This window comes from Pelophylax lessonae (assembly GCF_965119305.1).
Source record: "Pelophylax lessonae genome assembly, chromosome: 13".
In the NCBI taxonomy this organism is placed as follows: Eukaryota; Metazoa; Chordata; class Amphibia; order Anura; family Ranidae; genus Pelophylax; species Pelophylax lessonae.
Window position 1 is genome coordinate 16208998 of NC_138780.1, and position 21628 is coordinate 16230625.

Sequence of the window (21628 nt, forward strand, 5' to 3'; positions counted from 1 at the left end):
AATCTCGAGACCTTCCCCATGCAAACTGCCGCAGATACATTAAAGCAGAACTTCACACTGACATAAAGGTAGATAAATGAAGCACATTAATACACCATTAAATGTCTCTCTTTTTTTAATTAAAGGTATTGGCATTATCCCGTTGAAATCCATGCATAATGCCCTAGGCCCAGGGTCCTCAATCTTTTTTTGGGACCAGGGCCTGGTAAATTCCACCAAACCTTCCATGACCTAACAGTAAATACTAAAGTTTATACTCATACAATAAAAAGATGGGAATGCAAGATGTATTGAAATAGTAGAAGGCCCTGGATGGGGCTGGGTGGCACTATTGGGTGATCGCGGTTGTGGAGGTTATGGGACGTTGCAGCATACTTGGTGGCCCTGTAGGAGATGAAGCTTCTGGAGGGGGTTAGAGAACACTGTGGGAGGTTTGAGGGCACGGTCGGAGGGCTAAGGACACTGCAGCAGGCTGGGGGGGCTCTGTGGGAGGTTGGGGGGGGGGGGCATTGGTGAGGCTGGGGGTTCTCAGGGGGCCTGGGGACACTATGGGAGCTGGGAGGTATTGTGGAGGGCTAGAGGGTCTGCAGCAGGATGGGGGACACTGGGGTGGCTGAGGGTTCTCACTGAGTCTGGGGACACTATGGGAGCTGGGAGGCATTGTGGAGGGCTGGAGGGTCTGCAACAGGATGGAGGGCTGGAGGGTCTGCAACAGGATGGAGGATCTGTGGGAGATTGTGGGGCACTGTGGAGGCTGAGGGTTCTCAGGTGTTCTGGGGACAATGTGGGCCAATATGGGAGGTCAGGGACACTGACAACTGGAAGGCACTTTGGGAGGTTGGGGACCTAGGGACACTATGGTAGTGGGAGGCATTGTGGGGGGCTGGAGGGTCTGCAGCAGGATGGGGGGGGGGGGCTCTGTGGAGGCTGAGGGTTCTCAGGGGGTCTGATGACACATTGGGAGTGGGAGGCATTGTGGGGGGCTAGAGGGTCTGCAGCAGGAGGGCTCTGTGGGAGGTTGGGGAGCATCGCGGAGGCTGGTGTTTCTCAGGGGACCTGGAGACACTGTGGGAGATTGGGGACACTATGGTAGCTGGGAGGCACTGTAGGAGGTTGGGGGCACTGGGGAGGTTGAGGGTTCTCAAGGGGGCCTCGGGACACTATGGGAGTGGGATGCATTGTGGGGGGAGGAAGGTTTGCAGCAGGATGGGGGGCACTGTGGAGGCTGAGGGCTATGAGGAGGCCTAGGAGCACTGCCGACCACTATGGGAGGTTGGGGGCTCTATGGAAGCTGGGAGACACTGTGGGAGATTAAGGGATCTTCAGCTGGCTGGAGGCCCAGGAGAAGGGAGGAGGTGGCCCGGCAAAAAGCCACAGCCCAATGACAAAGAACCACTACACTTGAGAGTATAACGGGAAGAAGCAGCACAAGGAGCCAATCAATTCATGGGCTGACAAGAAGCATGCTGATAGGAGGAGAGAGCAGAGGGACAGAGGGATGACCTCATTACTGTGCTTCTTCTTCTTTTACTGTCCAGTCACAGGCTGGGGGCTTGTCCGGGAGCACCTGGACTCAGAGGAAGTGGGTTGAATGATGCTGGCCATCAAAGTGAGGACATCTAGAGGCAGTAAAAAGCATTGGCTCTGGGGGGGAAAATCTCTGGATTGAAGGTGAATATTGGAGCAAAAGCTGATTTTATTATTTTATCTTTTAATGGCGGCTTGGTCAAGGGGTAGGCAGAACAGGTGGCCGCCTTGGGCGCTTTAGCAGGAAGAGGGGTACAAAAAGGGCAGAGTTGCAGCCTACACTGCTGAAAGGATGGGATGGGGGGGGGGGGAGGGACAGGGTGGTCTTTTCGCTTTTGGGTGGTAAAGGATCTTATCCCAGCACTGGATATAAAATTTAGGGCCCATTCACACATTTCTAGTGGGTGCGTTTCCAAATTGGGACCACGTTGCTGAGCTATTCATTGGTAATCTCACCCAATCCCACCTCTCATACACATCTGTTGCAAAGCATCACTGCACACAATAACGCACCCCCCCCCCCCTTCCTCCCTCTCACAGAACGGATGTATATAGGAATTTAGCGTAGACCTAAAATCAGTTTGTCAAAAGAGACACTAGATGGCGCTCTGTGCATTGTCTATTCTCAGTCGTTTAGCCAAAGATGGTGAAAAGTTGCAGATTAAATAGAAAAACTGAAGAAATAATTTAAATAATGTTTAGATTTTAGAAAAAAGGATTACGTTTAATGAAAAAAATTAAAACATTAAAAATAAAAATAAATAAAAATAAAAAGCTCCCCAAAAATCCTCATACTCTAAGAACCCGTGACCCCCCTAGATGATCCAGAACAATGGGTCCCGGTTATAAATATAGAATCTGCCTGCTGATGACTTGTTTTTAAAGGCGCTGGGTCCAAGGCGGTCATAGTCATCCTGAATTCTCTACCGAGTGAAGCGCTGCCAGGAAACAAGCATTCATGGTAGTGGTCAGACGTTTCGGACGTCACTGGATGCATATAATAACTTAAAGTTGCGCTATTCAGTGCCTAAAGGTGCAGCACAAATTAAAAACATATGAATATAAATATAATGTTGAAATAAAGTCCCAACAATGTGATGGCCCAAAATTGAAATGTGATTAGAGACACAACCAAAAGATGAATTGCCCCCTTACCAAATGTCAATGACCCCTCATTACAAAAGGTCATCAATCGCTTAGATATCAAGCTAGGTCTGGGCTTTACCCCATCCACATAGGTCCTCCAATAGGGCTCCTCTCTCTCCTCGGTTCAATTCCATGGGATTACCAACAAAAACAAATAAAACTCCACACATTGTGCCCCTGGATGACGTCCACATATGACGAAACGCGTAGGAAGGTGCGACACGTTGACCTCACCAATCCCGAGATTCCCGGAAGGACGGGTTATTATGCGTGTGTGGCCAACACGCATGATTTTAGGCATTTTATATTGCTAATTGATGTGTGTGGGTTACTTTTTCTTATAAAATAATTCTGCAATACTACACTATGTGGAGTTTTATTTGTTTTAGGTAATCTCATGGAATTGAAATGAGGAGAGAGAGGAGCCCTATCGGAAGAACTATGTGGATGGTGTAAAGCCCAGACCTAGCTTGATATCTAAGCAATTGATGACCTTTTGTAATGAGGGGTCATTGACATCGCTTAGATTATCAAGCTAGGTCTGGGATTTACACCAACCAAATAGGTAATCCGATAGGGCTCCTCTCTCTCCTCGTAGTGTAGTATTGCAAATTTATTTACATAGAAAAAGGAATCCACTTACATCAATTAGCAATATAAAACGCCTAAAATCATGCGTGTCGGCCATACACGCATAATAACCCATCCTTCCAGGGCTCGCGAGATTGGGGACGTCAGCGCGTCATGCCTGCCCTACACGTTTCGTCATATGATGATGTCGTACAGGGGCACATTTTGTGGAGTTTTGTTTGTTTTGGGTAATCCCATGGAATTGAACCAAGGAGAGAGAGGATTGGAGGACCGCAGGTCAGTATTCCAACATGATAACGACTCCAAACACACCTCCAAGACGACCACTGCCTTGCTAAAGAAGCTGAGGGTAAAGGTGATGGACTGACCAAGCATGTCTCCAGACCTAAACCCTATTGAGCATCTGTGGGGCATTCTCAAATGGAAGATGTTGGGAGCGCAAGGTCTCTAACATCCACCAGCTCTGTGATGTCATCATGGAGGAGTGGAAGAGGACTCCAGTGGCAACCTGTGAAGCTCTGGTGAACTCTATGCCCAAGAGGGTTAAGGCAGTGCTGGAAAATAATGGCGGCCACACAAAATATTGTCACTTTGGACCCAATTTGGACATTTTCACTTAGGGGTGTACTCACTTTTTTTGCCAGCGGTTTAGACATTAATGGCTGTGTGTTGAGTTATTTTGAGGGGACAGCAAATTTACACTGTTATACAAGCTGTACACTCACTACTTTACATTGTAGCAAAATGTAATTTCTTCAGTGTTGTCACATGAAAAGATAGAATAAAATATTTACAACAATGTGAGGGGTGTACTCACTTTTGTGAGATATTGTATATATGTTTTTGATCTGTGCTGCACCTTTAGGCACTGAATAGCGCAACTTTAAGTTATTATATTTTGTTTGGACTGTGAATTTATCACACAGATTTGCTACTGCTTGTATAATTTTTAACTTTATTATTTCATCAATTTATCACTTTTTTAGCGCGCTTTGTTGTTTATTTGTCACTGGATGCGTGCTTGTTGCAGGTCATGGGCTTGCCATATAGCAAAGGACTAGGATACCAGTCCTGGACCTGCTCCCAGTTCAGCCATGGCAGCCGCCATGTTTCTGCCCTGACAGGTAAAAGGTAATTTCTTATCAAGCTATATACCCTTGTGGTGACATCACTGGCAGGGAAGCTGGATAGATATATGAATACAGCTTTGTAATCATGAATACATCATTAAATGTATTTTTTTTTTAAATATAAAGTGCCTGAATGTGACCAGTAGCCAATCAGTTCATGTGCTGACAAGAAGCCTGCTGATAGGAGGAGAGAGCAGAGTGACAGGGAGATGAGCTCATCACTGTGCTGCTTCTCCTTTCACTGTCCCGTTATCAAAGATTGGGGGCTCGTCCGGGATCACCTGCGCTTAGAGCAATTGGGTTGAACGATGCTGGCCATCAGACTGAGGACATCTAGTGGCAGACAAGTACTGGAGGGGAAATCTCTGAATTGAAGGGGATTATTGCAGCAATGCCGGTTTTAGCGTTATGTTTATAATGTGCTATTCTTGTTTATTTTTCGTGTTTTTTTTATGTGGTTTCAATGCGTTTGTGTGTTTTTTTTCCCCCAAAGTTTCCTGTGTTTTTTTTTTTTTTTTTTGCTGTAATATATTCTGGTGTGTTTTTTGATGCGTTTTGCCCCATTCCAGTTCAGTTCCTTGCAGAAAAAAAGCAGCATGTTCTACTTTTGTGGACTGCAGTGGAACACACTGCAATGGTGTGAACCTTGCCCTGTAACCTACTGTCCATGCGTTTTTTTTTTTTAAATCAAGAAGTCCTTGCGTTTTTGATGCAGAAACAAAAAAACGCACTGCATTACATGTGGTGTAAACCGTGCCCTAGAGATGAGCTCATCACTGTGCTGCTTCTCCTTTCACTGTCCAGTTATCAAAGATTGGGGGCTGGTCCGGGATGACCTGGGCTCAGAGGAAGTGGGTTGAACGATGCTGGCCATCAGACTGAGGACATCTAGTGGCAGACAAAAGTAGTCCAGTGCATTTTTATTCCGCATCAAAAACACATGCACAGTGTTTAAACATGGATTCCAATGGCCCCAGATCACACCAGTGCAGTCAACAAAAGTACAACATGCTGCATTTTAGCAACTGCACTGAAATGCAACAAAACGCATCAAAAATGCACTGAAACGCACATGTCCTAATGAGCAGGGCCCTCTTATTCCTCTTGTATTGATCGGTATTGTAACTGTGCTGTCTGCCCACATGTTGTAAAGCGCTGCGCAAACTGTTGGCGCTATATAAATCCTGTATAATAATAATAAAAATAAATCCTGTATAATAATAATAAAATAAATCCTGTAAAATAATAATAAAAATAAATCCTGTAAAATAATAATAAAAATAAATCCTGTATAATAATAATAAAATAAATACTGTATAATAATAATAATAATAATAATAATAATAATAATAATTTCCTCCACTGGTTTCAGTTGATATGAAAAAAAAAAAAAAAGAGGGCGAACAATGCACTGAAACGCACCAGAACGCATTTAAATGTGTTAAAAACACATCAGAAAAAAAGGAACATAAAAAATAAAAAACCACAAAGGAAACTTTGAAAAAGGAACAAGAGGGGACAAAACACCCTGAAATGCATTGAAAATGCATCAAGAATGCATTGGAACGCACATGTCTTTAAATAAAATTAAGGAAAAAGAAAATGCATTGAAATGCATCTAAACACATTGAAGGGGGAAGGAAAAAATTCACTGGAAAATATCTAACTAAAGGCATCAAAACACATTGAACAGTGCAACATAAAAAAACGCAAAGGAAACTTTGAAAAAAAAAAAAACCCTGGAATGCATTGAAAACGCATCAAAAATGCATCGGAACACACATGTCCTTAATTCAGATGCAAAAAAAAGAAAAAAAAATGCACTGCAATGCACTGGAATCTAAACACATCAAACACATTGAAACAGCGGGACATAAAAAAAAAAAAAACAGAAAACTTTAAATTTAAAAGAGGAGAAAAAAAATGCATTAAAATGCATCAAAAATTTACAATCATAAAGATATCTGAAACGCACATGATTTAAATTGTCCTCAAAAAACACGAAGAAAAAAAAGGGGGAAAAATGCACTGGAACGCATCAAAAGGCATCAAAATCACGCATGCAGAAAGGCATCAAGAATGCACGTGTCCTCAATTGTTCTCACTTGACATGGTAACATTTTAGGCCAATTTGTTTTCTGCTACATATTTTTGGTAAAAAAAAAAAAAAAAAAAATCGCAATAAGCGTATTTTGATTTTGGTTTGCACAAAAGTTATAGCGTCTACAAACTACGGGAAAGATTTATGTCATTTTTATTGTTTTTTAAAAATATTTTTAGTAGTAATGGCGGCGATCTGCGATTTTTAGCGGGACTGCGACATTGCAGCGGACAGGTCGGACCCCTAACTGACATTTTTGACACTTTTGGGGGAACCAGTGACATTACTACAGTAATCAGTGCTAAAAATATGCACTGTTACTGTGCAGGGAAGGGGTTAACACTGGGTGATCAAGGGGTTAAATGTGAGCCTAGGGGCGTGGCTTGTGAAATGACCATAGAGACCCGTGATCCTATATAGAAGAATCACAGGCGCTCTGTGATCATTCCAGAGAGAAGAACGGTCAGCTGTGTTTACAACAGCTGACTGTTCTTTTTTCTCAGCGGGGAGCGATCGCGGGTGGCCGGCGGCAATCGGAGCTCTCCCCCTAGCTGCAGACGCGTGAACGACGTATACCTACATCGGTTCGCACAGCAGTAAAACTGCGGCAGGCGGTCGTTATCTGGTTAAGTGAAACAGAAACAGCAGTGTCGGAGGCTTAAAACTGGGTGAGGAACATCCAAACTCTGCCATAAGGTGAAGTTATGGAAGACTGTTTCAGGTCATACACCACAAGACACAAGGTAGTTATACTGCATCAGTAAGGTCTCTCTCAGGCAAAGACATCAAAGCACTAAAATCAAAAAACAAACAGAGGGCGCAGCGGCGTAGCGCATTGTCCTTAATAGTTGGCTTTACTGAATAAAAGTAGTTATACTCACAAAGAAATGTTTAAAAACATCTAACGTGTTTCGAAAGGCTTAGCCTCTTCTTCAGGCTTGGCTCTGAAGAAGAAACGTCTAACGTGTTTCCAGGCTTAGCCTCTTCTTCAGGCTTGGCTCTGAAGAAGAAACGTCTAACATGTTTACTAACTTGTTAAAGGGGGAGAAGACATCAGCGGGTGGAGTGGGGGGGAGAAGACATCAGCGGGTGGAGTGGGGGGGGAGAAGACATCAGCGGGGGAGAAGACATCAGCGGGGGGAGGGGGGGGGGAAGACATCAGCGGGGGGAGTGAGGGGGAGAAGACATCAGCGGGGGGAGTGAGGGGGAGAAGACATCAGCGGGGGGAGTGAGGGGGAGAAGACATCAGCGGGGGGGGTGAGGGGGAGAAGACATCAGCGGGGGGGTGAGTGAGGGGGAGAAGACATCAGCGGGGGGAGAAGACATCAGCGGGGGGAGAAGACATCAGCGGGGGGAGAAGACATCAGCGGGGGGAGAAGACATCAGCGGGGGGAGAAGACATCAGCGGGGGGAGAAGACATCAGCGGGGGGAGAAGACATCAGCGGGGGGAGTGAGGGGGAGAAGACATCAGTGGGGGTAATAGACATCAGCGGGGGGGGGGGGGTGAGGGGGAGAAGACATCAGCGGGGGGAGGTGGGGAGAAGACATCAGTGGGGGAGTGGGGGGGAGAAGACATCAGCGGGGGGAGCGGGGGGGAGAAGACATCAGCGGGGGGAGCGGGGGGGAGAAGACATCAGCGGGGGGAGCGGGGGGGAGAAGACATCGGCGGGGGGATCGGGGGGAGAAGACATCGGCGGGGGGATCGGGGGGAGAAGACATCGGCGGGGGGATCGGGGGGAACATACATCAGTGGGGGGATCGGGGGGAACAGACATCAGTGGGGGGAGCGGGGGGAACAGACATCAGCGGGGGGAACAGACATCAGCGGGGGGAACAGACATCAGCGGGGGGAACAGACATCAGCGGGGGGAACAGACATCAGCGGGGGGGGGAACAGACATCAGCGGGGGGGGGAACAGACATCAGCGGGGGGGGGAACAGACATCAGCGGGGGGGGGGGGGGAACAGACATCAGCGGGGGGGGGGGAACAGACATCAGCGGGGGGGGGGGAACAGACATCAGCGGGGGGGGGGGAACAGACATCAGCGGGGGGGGGGAACAGACATCAGCGGGGGGGGGGGGGAACAGACATCAGCGGGGGGGGGAACAGACATCAGCAGGGGGGGGAACAGACATCAGCAGGGGGGGGAACAGACATCAGCGGGGGGGGGGGGGAACAGACATCAGCAGGGGGGGGAAACAGACATCAGTGGGGGGAAACAGACATCAGCGGGGGGGGGAACAGACATCAGCGGGGGGGGGAACAGACATCAGCGGGGGAACAGACATCAGCGTGGGGGGGGAACAGACATCAGCGGGGGGGGGGGGGGAGAGAACAGACATCAGCGGGGGGAACAGACATCAGCGGGGGGAAAAGACATCAGCGGGGGGGGAAAAGACATCAGCGGGGGGGGAAAAGACATCAGCGGGGGGGGAAAAGACATCAGCGGGGGGAAAAGACATCAGCGGGGGGAAAAGACATCAGCGGGGGAGTGGGGGGGAGAAGACATCAGCGGGGGGGAGAAGACATCAGCGGGGGGGAGAAGACTACGGCGGGGGGGGAGAAGACTACGGCGGGGGGAGCGGGGGGAACAGACATCAGTGGGGGGAACAGACATCAGCGGGGGGGGGAACAGACATCAGCGGGGGGGGGAACAGACATCAGCGGGGGGAGAAGACATCAGCGGGGGGAGAAGACATCAGCGGGGGGGGAGAAGACATCAGCGGGGGGAGAAGACATCAGCGGGGGGAGAAGACATCAGCGGGGGGAGAAGACATCAGCGGGGGGAAGAAGACATCAGCGGGGGGAAGAAGACATCAGCGGGGGGAGAAGACATCAGCGGGGGGAGAAGACATCAGCGGGGGGAGAAGACATCAGCGGGGGGAAGAAGACATCAGCGGGGGGAAGAAGACATCAGCGGGGGGAAGAAGACATCAGCGGGGGGAAGAAGACATCAGCGGGGGGAAGAAGACATCAGCGGGGGGGAGAAGACAGCGGGGGGAGAAGACATCAGTGGGGGGAGAAGACATCAGCAGGGGGGGAGAAGACACCTTGGAGCTACAATGGGAGGCATTCTCCAATTATTAAAGGACTTGTCAAAAACCGTCTCTGTTTTTTGTTACACTACACTTCTTTTTTGGGGTGAATGGGTAGTGGTACACCATACTCCTTTATTTGGGGGGGGCTTGTTAAAGGGGGCTTCCAGATTCCAATAAGCCCTCTGCCCACAGACCCCCATAACCACCGCCCAGGGTTGTCGGGAAGGAGGCCCTTGTCCCCGCAGAGCCCCCCTGCCCCAAAGCACCCTCTCCCCCCATGTTGAGGGCATGAGGCCTGGTATGGTCCAGAAATGGGGCTGCACATTCGTTCCCCCCTCCCCCTTTCCTGATCTGCCAGGCTGCATGTCCGGATAAGGGTCTGGTATAGATTATGAGGGGGACTCCACACAGAATTTTTTTTTGTGGCTTTTTTTTTTTTATATTTTGGCATGGGGTTCCCCCTCAAGATCCATAGCAGTCTCAAGGGGCCTGGTATGGATCTGGGAGAGGACCCCATGCCTTTCTTTTTAAAAAAAAAATTCAGCATGAGTTTTCCTCCATACCAGAAGCAAAGGAATTGTTTTGATTGGTCAAAGGACAAGTCACAATCATCTGAAAGTCGGATCCTGTTAATTGAAGTTGCATGGAAGTCGAACATGAAGTCGCAGGGCAAAGTTGATTCAGAAGTTGTGCTACTTTCGTGTCGGATCAGTGTAAACATAGCCCAATACTGCTATGGGGCGGACGGCGGTTTAAATAATAAAAAAAATGAACGATTAACGCTTCTATTTCTGAAAGCATGCTTCATTTACAGCACACCTGCCTAGAACTTTTGCACAGTAATGTATATCACTTTGATCCAATCTCAATTTACGCCCATGACGCGTGAGGACTGGGGGAGGAGGGGCTCGTCTTACAGGCTCGTGCAGTCGCCAACAGGTCCCTCGTCACCCCATAATAGATGCCAAGCTGCCGAAAACACAGTCCAGTGGCTTTTACCATGAAGGATCCTTGTAATTATTAATAGAGAGATGATGAGGATGGAGGGATGAGGATGGAGGATGAGGGATGGAGGGATGAGGATGGAGGATGGAGGGATGAGGATGGAGGATGGAGGGATGAGGATGGAGGATGGAGGGATGAGGATGGAGGATGGAGGGATGAGGATGGAGGATGGAGGATGGAGGGTTGAGGATGGAGGGTGGATGGAGGGAGGAGGATGGAGGGATGAGGATGGAGGGATGAGGGAGGATGGGAGGGAGGATGGAGGATGGAGGGATGAGGATGGAGGGATGAGGATGGAGGATGTAGGATGAGGGATGGAGGATGAGGGATGGAGGATGAGGGATGGAGGATGAGGGATGGAGGGTGGAGGGTTGAGGATGGAGGGATGAGGATGGAGGGATGAGGATGGAGGGATGAGGATGGAGGGATGAGGGAGGATGGAGGATGGAGGGAGGATGGAGGATGGAGGGATGAGGATGGAGGGAGGATGGAGGGATGAGGATGGAGGGAGGATGGAGGGATGAGGATGGAGGGAGGATGGAGGGATGAGGATGGAGGGAGGATGGAGGGATGGAGGGAGGATGGAGGGATGAGGATAGAGGGATGAGGATGGAGGGATGGGGGTGGAGAGATGAGGATGGAGGATGTAGGATGAGGGATGGAGGATGTAGGATGAGGGATGGAGGACGTAGGATGAGGGATGGAGGATGTAGGATGAGGGATGGAGGATGTAGGATGAGGGATGGAGGATGAGGGATGGAGGATGGAGGGAGGAGGATGAGGGATGAGGATGGAGGGATGAGGGATGAGGCTGGAGGGATGAGGATGGAGGGATGAGGGATGAGGCTGGAGGGATGAGGATGGAGGGATGAAGATGGAGGGATGAGGATGGAGGGATGAGGGATGGGGATGGGGATGTGGGATGATGATGAGGGATGATGATGAGGGATGAGGATGAGGGATGAGGATGAGGGATGAGGATGAGGGATGGGGATGAGGGATGGGGATGGGGATGAGGGATGGGGATGGGGATGGGGATGAGGGATGGGGATGGGGATGAGGGATGGGGATGGGGATGAGGGATGATGATGAGGGATGAGGATGAGGGATGAGGATGGAGGATGAGGATGGCGGGTTGAGGATGGAGGATGGAGGATGAGGGATGAGGATGGAGGATGGGGGATGAGGATGGAGGATGGAGGATGAGGGATGAGGATGGAGGATTTGGGGATGAGGATGGAGGATTTGGGGATGAGGATGGAGGATGGAGGATGGGGGATGAGGATGGAGGATGAGGGATGAGGGATGAGGGATGAAGATGAGGGATGAGGATGGAGGATGGGGGATGGGGGATGAGGATGAAGGAGAAGGATGAGGATGGAGGATGAGGGATGAGGATGGAGGATGAGGATGGAGGATGAGGGATGAGGATGGAGGATGAGGGATGAGGATGGAGGATGAGGATGGAGGATGGAGGATGAGGGATGAGGAATGAGGGATGAGGGATGAAGATGAGGGATGAGGATCCAGCCTGATAGGTGAGGGGGGAGGCCTGGGAAGAAATTTTTAGCAGCGATAGCAGCAGGGATCACCGCCAGAGTCTTAAACAAGGCCTGGCTCTGATTGCAGAACCATTCAGGCTGAAATTGCAAAAACATGGCCGCTTCTGGCCCATTGTCATGTAAAATTGCTGCACTGTTAAAAGCTGATTAGAGTCCAACCTCCTCATCATATTATATCCATGACTAATCCTACAATTTTGTGCCCCCCCCGGCCTTTTCCCTTTTTCTCTCCTCCTTACGACGGAGACAACAGAGTGCGATCAGAGCCCCCCGTGTGGCGTTTTATTTTATTGTCTCATCTGAGGCACACGGGCTCATTACTGAAAACAGCTGGGTCACACCTACTTCTCACGCCCGCCGAGGGGGGGGAAGTGTCAGCGTTTCCCAACAAACATGAGGAGAAAGAGGTCCCCCGGGGGGGGGGGGCGATACAAGATGCATTCCCAAGGCCTGCTCCTTCACCGTCATCCCGTCCATGTCTGTGTGGACAGAGATACTGGGGTTATGGCTCTGGGATTCCTGAGGATGGGACAGAGATATTGGGGGTATGGCAATAACAAGAGAGGGGCGCCCCGACTTTGTGCATTACCACTAAAAGGTTTATTAAAACCCAAAAATGACATACATCGTACTCACAAACAAAGGTAGATAGCACACATGTAAACATGTTCGGACAAATTGTCTCCAAATAAGCCAAGGCACTCCACGGTGCTGGATGACGTGCTGGTGTCTGCACAGATCTAATTAGGTTGACGCGTTTCGGGGGCGAACCCTCTTCCTCAGAGTCAAAAAGTGCTACTTGAGTTGAGGATGGATGAATGGATGGACATCGGGATAATGATTCAGATGATAGATCGAGAGATAGACATCAAGAGAGTGAGATGGATGGATGGACATTAAGAGATATTAAGATGGTCTATGAATAGATGGATAGACATTGAGAACGTGAGAGAGATGAATGGATGGAGATGGAGATGGGGATAGATAGATAGATAGATAGATAGATAGATAGATAGATAGATAGATAGATAGATAGATAGATAGATAGATAGATAGATAGATAGATAGATAGATAGATAGATATGGAATAGATAGATAGATAGATAGATAGATAGATAGATAGATAGATAGATAGATAGATAGATAGATAGATACAGTGCCTTGCGAAAGTATTCGCCCCCTTGAACTTTTCAACCTTTTGCCACATTTCAGGCTTCAAACATAAAGATATAAAACTGTATTTTTTTGTGAAGAATCAACAACAAGTGGGACACAATCTTTAAGTGGAACGAAATTTATTGGATATTTCAAACTTTTTTAACAAATAAAAAACTGAAAAATTGGACGTTCAAAATTATTCAGCCCCTTTACTTTCAGTGCAGCAAACTCTCTCCAGAAGTTCAGTGAGGATCTCTGAATGATCCAATGTTGACCTAAATGACTAATGATGATAAATAGAATCCACCTGTGTGTAATCAAGTCTCCGTATAAATGCACCTGCACTGTGATAGTCTCAGAGGTCCGTTTAAAGCGCAGAGAGCATCATGAAGAACAAGGAACACACCAGGCAGGTCCGAGATACTGTTATGGAGAAGTTTAAAGCCGGATTTGTATACAAAAAGATTTCCCAAGCTTTAAACATCCCAAGGAGCACTGTGCAAGCGATAATATTGAAATGGAAGGAGTATCAGACGACTGCAAATCTACGAAGACCTGGCCATCCCTCTAAACTTTCAGCTCATACAAGGAGAAGACTGATCAGAGATGCAGCCAAGAGGCCCATGATCACTCTGGATGAACTGCAGAGATCTGACAGCTGAGGTGGGAGACTCTGTCCATAGGATATATATATATATATATATATATATATATATATATATATATATATCTCATGTCTTATTAGCACTTTTTCAAAATAGGTTGCAATAGTTTATGTAATTTGGTTACATTGTTGACCATTGTGGATCAGCGATGCTCACTAAAAAATTCCTTCCTGATTTATTAATTGGCTACCAATTATTTAGGACAGCAGTGACCCATTGAATTATTTTGCATTGAGATTCAATATATTTGTGGCGCTGTTAACCTAATAAAAAATTCCCAGAAGAGTTGAAGCTGTTATAGCTGCAAAGGGTGGGCCAACTCAATATTGAACCCTACAGACTAAGACTGGGATGCCATTAAAGTTCATGTGCGTGTAAAGGCAGGCGTCCCAATACTTTTGACAACAGTGTATAATGTACATTCATATCAGTCCCTGCCTTCAAAGGAGCTCACAATCTAAGGTTCCTGACTCACATTCATATACTAGGACTAATTTAGACAGGAGCCAATTACCCTGCCAGCATGTCTTTGGAGCGTGGGAGGAAACCGTAGTACCCAAAGGAAACCCACGCAAGCACAGAGAGAACATGCAAACTCCGCACAGGTAGTGCCATAGTATTGTGAAAGGAGAAGTGATATTTGGTTGCTTATCTTATTAATGATGTTTATCATTTTAATTCCACCCAATATTATGACCTTATAATTTTCTGTCCAGGATCATGTGACGGGGTTTCCCTGTAGGCACGGCTGCCCTGTGCATGCCCGCTGGCAGGAGTAGGCCTTGCTTCTGTTCTCTATACATACATTGTACGCTGTTCATACCTTCTTCTCCAGCGATCAATCCTCCATTGTGCCCGGTGTTTTCCCACTCGCAGAGAGAACATATGGCGCCGGCGATCGCCTCTCCCTTCCTCTTGTGTAGAATTTTCTACATTAATGAAACACTGGCAAACATCAAAAGGAAGAAGTGTTGATGACTTGCCGGGATTTGTAGGGAATACCTTGGCTTGAAACCATATGTCTGGGGCAGATGCCAATTAACAGGTCATGACGTCTTGTTATCGTTCGAGGACCTCGATTTAAAGAGATCGTCTATCCAAAAAAACTCTTCCTAAATATGGTGGAGCATTTGTTCTCCTGGATTATTTAGGTCACTGAATTAAAAAATAAAATAAAAAATAAAGTAGACTTTCTGGCATGGCCTCCTTCATTTTTAGCCCATGCAAAGGAGTCTTGCTCCTCTTCCCTCAGTAGTGCAGGTTAGTCCCCCTGACTGCTTATAACAAAGTGCTAACGCTTAACTCTAGAAGAGTGTGGGAAAGAGTTCCTTTCTTTGACAGCTTTTATTTATATCTGTGATCCCCATTGGGGAGATTTTCCTTCATTGGCTGCCCCTCTGGACACCCATACAACAAATGGGGGGATCAAGTTTTTGCCCAGACAGGAAGGCAGACATATCGGTGACAGCTGTTCCAGATTTGCTGGGATAGACCTGCATCTTGGCTCTTGGTCCCACCAAGGCTGTGTCCAGGGCAATGTCCCATTATCCCAGAAAAAAGGGTGCCAGCTGTCCCGGATTTGCTGGGATAGACCTGCATCTTGGCTCTTGGTCCCACCAAGGCTGTGTCCAGGGCAATGTCCCATTATCCCAGAAAAAATGGTGCCAGCTGTCCCGGATTTGCTGGGATAGACCTGCATCTTGGCTCTTGGTCCCACCAAGGCTGTGTCCAGGGCAATGTCCCATTATCCCAGAAAAACTGTACCAGCTGTCCCGGATTTGCTGGGATAGACCTGCATCTTGACTCTTGGTCCCACCAAGGCTGTGTCCAGGGCAATGTCCCATTATCCCAGAAAAAATGGTGCCAGCTGTCCTGGATTTGCTGGGATAGACCTGCATCTTGGCTCTTGGTCCCACCAAGGCTGTGTCCAGGGCAATGTCCCATTATCCCAGAAAAAACAGTGCCAGCTGTCCCGGATTTGCTGGGATAGACCTGCATCTTGGCTTTTGGTCCCACCAAGGCTGTGTCCAGGGCAATGTCCCATTATCCCAGAAAAAACGGCGCCAGCTATCCCGGATTTGCTGGGATAGACCTGCATCTTGGCTTTTGGTCCCACCAAGGCTGTGTCCAGGGCAATGTCCCATTATCCCAGAAAAAACGGTGCCATTAAACGCAGGGATTGAGGTCACGAGTGGATGGTCCCTGTATATTTACAGGTGGGGGATGGACAAGGACAACTCAAAGTGGGTGTGATGTGCAGCCCCTGCAAATTTAGAGGTGGGACCTGGTCAGGACCAACCCATAGAGGGGGCTTGACTTGGGTTCACCTACCAGGAAAGTGGATAGGTGCAATATGGACCGTGAGAGGAGTAGCATTGTCCCGGGACCATAATGTTGGAAACATGTCCCTGTGACACATACAAGAAATGGCGAGGGATTGTTTTTCCCCGAGACAGGGAAGGTATACAAAAAGGTGCCAGTTGTTCCAGAATTTGCTGGGATAGTCCTGCATCTTGGCTCTTGGTCCCACCAAGGCTGTGTCCAGGGCAATGTGCCAAGATCCCAGCATCAACTTGTGCAGTAACCTAAAAAAGTAATTAATTGCGAGGATTAAGGTTGCGAGTGGTTACAGGTGGGGGGCACTGGACAAGTGCAACTCATAAAATGAGTGTGATGGGCAGCCCCTGCATATTTAGAGATGAGGACTGGTCTAGACCAACCCATAGAGAGGGCAACCCATCAAGTTGCTTTAAATATCTGTTCAGGTCTTATACTAACCTTCACAGGGCTCCCTGCCTTACCTTCCTCCATCTCAGCCAACCCAAAATACTTGGTGCTTCTGGGTATGGGAGAGCATGTTGTCTTCTCCCATGATGCAGTGCTCGGGTTTAAGGGCCAATAGCCAAGGCCTGCTCGCTGTCACATGGAGGGGGTGCATCATGACCCTGTAAGCTCTGACACGACCAACATGCAGCTAGGTATTTTGGAGTGGTTGGGAGGGAGGGAGGGAGGAAGGAGCGGCAGGGAACTCTACCTAGGTATGTATATGTGGATCAAGTTTCGGCGGGACGAAGGTCACTTTAAATCATGCTTTAACATGCCTTAACGGGTCATTAAACCTACATTATAAAAAACAAAAAAAACTATTACTGCATGGTGTATTACACGCTGTTCATACTCACTATGAGAAAACCTGGTTGATCCTGCTGCTCTCTATCTCCCCCTGCTGTTCATGTTCCCAATTCAGCTAGGGATATGCAGAGCAGTGTTGGCAGCTCTGCACATGATCAGTTTTCAGTGAGTGTCTATGCTGAGTATTTCCTACCTATCACATCTGGGCAGCCCATGTGACTATAGAGTCACATGTGGGCGTATACACAGTGGCAAATGACAGCCCACTCCCTCCCTCTTCCCCCATGCCCACTAACCAGCTAAACACAATAGGGGCAGGAAATTATATGTAGATTGATGGAGGCTTCATCTCCCTTTAAGGGACCCCATTAGTACCAAATGAGACCTCATTAGGACCATGCGCTTGCACCTCATTGGGACCATGCGATGGGACCTCATTTGGACCATGGGATGAGACCACATTAGGACCATGCGTTTGGACCTCATTAAAACCATGCGTTTAGACCTCATTAGGACCATGCGTTTGGCCCTCATTAGGACCATGCGTTTGGCCCTCATTAGGACCATGCGTTTGGCCCTCATTAGGACCATGTGTTTGGCCCTCATTAGGACCATGCGTTTGGCCCTCATTAGGACCATGCGTTTGGCCCTCATTAGGACCATGCGTTTGGCCCTCATTAGGACCATGCGATGGGACCCCATTAGGACCATGTGATGGGACCTCATTTGGACCATGCGTTTGGATCCCATTAGGATCATGCGTTTGGACCCCATTAGGATCATGCGTTTGGACTCCATTAGGACCATGCAAAGTTTGGTGGACTTTACGCATTCCCAGTGGACCTTTTGTGCTGTCTGAGCTGGACTTGCCCTGCTTTTGCCAAGGAGCTATAGGACTATCCAATTCTGGTGGACTTTTCATGTCATTTGAAGTACCTCCTAGATCACTATAAGATCACTACAGTCCCGCCATTGTAAATCGCGTTCTACGATATGAACTTATGCTACTCACTCCAGCTCTTCCCCTTAAGTTGTAACATGACTTATTTTAACACCTCAATTTCATGCAAAGCTGTCCCTCAATGGATTGCCTAAACATTTAGCAAATGAAGTGGTCTGCTTAGAGGATCATCCCTCATAAAGCCTCAGGCCCATTTCTGCCCTGCTCCTTAATTTTTGCAAATCCACTGAATCTTCAACCCCTTCGCTTTCCCAGCATGACCTCTTGTCCCGACTTGGCCGTAACATCCCGTAGCTCCATCATCTCCTGCAAACTAGTCCTCAACATCCCAAACCTCCATCATCTCCTGCCTACTAGGCCGTAACATCCCATACCTCTATCATCTCCTGCCGACTAGGCCGTAACATCCCATACCTCCATCTCCTGCCGACTAGGCCGTAACATCCCGTACCTCCATCATCTCCTGCCGACTAGGCCGTAACATCCCATACCTCCATCATCTCCTGCCGACTAGGCCGTAACATCCCGTACTTCCATCATCTCCTGCCTACTAGGCCGTAACATCCCATACCTCCATCATCTCCTGCCGACTAGGCCGTAACATCCCGTACTTCCATCATCTCCTGCCGACTAGGCCGTAACATCCCATACCTCCATCATCTCCTGCCGACTAGGCCGTAACATCCCGTACTTCCATCATCTCCTGCCGACTAGGCCGTAACATCCCATACCTCTATCATCTCCTGCCAACTAGGCTGTAACATCCCGTACCTCCATCATCTCCTGCCGATTAGGCCGTAACATCCCAAACCTCCATCATCTCCTGCCAACTAGGCCGTAACATCCCGTACCTCTATCATCTCCTGCCGACTAGGTCGTAACATCCCGTACCTCCCTCATCTCCTGCCGACTAGGTCGTAACATCCCGTACCTCCCTCATCTCCTGCCAACTAGGTCGTAACATCCCATACTTCCATCATCTCCTGCCAACTAGGCCGTAACATCCCATACCTCTATCATCTCCTGCCAACTAGGCCGTAACATCCCGTACCTCCATCATCTCCTGCCGATTAGGCCGTAACATCCCAAACCTCTATCATCTCCTGCCGACTAGGTCGTAACATCCCGTACCTCCCTCATCTCCTGCCGACTAGGCCATCACTAAGTAAGAAATTATTCTGTTGAACCCTTCCCCTCCCAACCAAGGGCATACAAAAAGAGTTAATCTGATCTGTTGCCAGACCTCTAAAACAGCCCATTGCTCTAAAGCTTCCAATATGTCATCATTACAGGGATGGATAAAGGCATCAACTAATAAAAGAAGGTCCAAGTAGGCTTTCTCTTTGATGAACCCGGGGCCTTGGCCGGTGTGACACTATGTGAGCCATTAATACACAGATTTGTTGGAGTTCATTAAAGGAAGGATCCAATATCCTGTCCCCCTTTTCTCCACTAGGGCTGTCCGCGGGTCTTTTGTTGGTTTTTCCCCATCTAACATTGGCACGGCCGGCTTCAAAGGCTACCTGTGGAGCCGAGAGAAAAGGTCTTTTACACTGAGCTTATGCCTCTCGCTCCACACAACTGAGGTCTCCATACAACTGAGGTCCCCACACAACTGAGGTCCCCACACAACTGAGGTCTATGTGAAAGGAAAAAAAAACAAAAAAACTACTGAAATGGTGTGCCAACCTCAATGCAAACCTGTTATGTTTTGTAATCGGATTTAAAGGCACCTCTCCCCCCTCCCCAGGCCTCGTTCTTCTCCCTCCTAATAGGCCAAGTCAAGCTTACAATATCTTCATTGATATAAAGAAATAATTGCGCCGCCCGACACACAATCCGCCACGTCTTTCTGTGTGTTGTCTGTCTAGACTTTTTTTTTTTTTGTGTACATTCCTTTATTTTACTGCTTAGAATAATACATATGCATAAGGGAAGAGAAAAATAAAAAAACAAACAAAACAACGATAATAAAATAGGGGGGGGGGGGCGAAAGAAAAAAATTGTGTAAGAAAAAAAAATGAAATAGTTTATTTAGGTTTTTTTTTTTTTTTTTTTTTGGTACATTGCTTTATTTTACTGCTTAGAATAATACATATGCATAAGGGAAGAGAAAAATAAAAAAACAAACAAAAAAACAATGATAATAAAATAGGGGGTGGAAAAAAAAAATTGTGTAAAAAAAAAAAAAAAATTAAATAGTTTGTTTAGGTTTTTTTTTTTTTTGTGTACATTCCTTTATTTTACTGCTTAGAATAATACATATGCATAAGGGAAGAGAAAAAAAAAAAAAAAACAACGATAATAAAATAGGGGGGCGAAAAAAATGTGTAAAAAAAAAAATAAAAAAAATTAAATAGTTTATTTAGTTTTTTTTTTTTTGTAAGACTTTTAAAGTGTATCTAAACCCAAGAAGAAAAATGTACTATAGAAATATTTGTTATTATGATATTTTGACAATAATAAAATGGGGTGAAATAAAGGTGGAATAAGCAAATGATTCCTAAAAAAAAATGTGTAAAAAGATAAATGAAAAATGTTTTATATATATATATATATATATATATATATATATATATATATTTATTAAGGCTTTTAAAGCATGTCTAAACCCCAGAAGAAAACACGTATTAAAATATTCATTATTATGATATTTTGACGATAATAAAATGGGGTGAAATAAAGGTGGAATAAGCAATTCCTAATAAAAAAAAAAATGTGTAAAAAAACACAAAAAAAAACACACACATATATATATATACATATATTTATTAAGGCTTTTAAAGCATGTCTAAACCCAAGAAGAAAAACGTATTAAAATATTCATTGTTATGATATTTTGACGATAATAAAATAGGGTGAAATAAAGGTGGAGTAAGAGAGTGATTCCTAAAAAAAAAAAAAAAAATGTGTAAAAAATTAAATTTTTTTTTTTTTAAGGATTTTAAAGCATGTCTAAACCCAAGAAGAAAAACATATTACTGAAATATTCATTGTTATGATATTTTGATGACATTAAAATGGGGCGAAATAGTGGAATAAGAGAATGATTCCTAAAAAAAAAAATGAAAAATAGTTTATTTTTTTAAAGGCTTTTAAAGCATGTTTAAATCCCAGAACAAAAATGTATGATTAAAATATTCATTATTATAATATTTTGATGACATTAAAACGGGGTGAAATAAAGGTGGAATAGGAGAATGATTCCTAAAAAAAAAAATAAAATTGTGTAAAAATAAAAAAAAATTATTATTTTTTTTAAAGGCTTTTAAAGCATGTCTAAATCCAAGAACATTTTATTATTAAAATATTAATTATTGTAATATTTTGATGACAATAAAACAGGGGGAAAAAATAAAGCTGGAATAAGAGAATGATTCCTAAAAAAATTGTGTAAAAAATAGTTGTTTTTTTTTTTAAAGTTTTTTGAAGCATGTCTAAATCCAAGAACAAAAATGTATTATTAAAATATTCAATAATATTTTTTGATGACATTAAAACAGGGTGGAATAAGAGAATGATTCCTAAAATAAAATTGTGTAAAAAATAAAAAAATCTTTTATTTTTTTAAGGCTTTTAAAGCGTATCTAAATACCGGAACAAAAATGT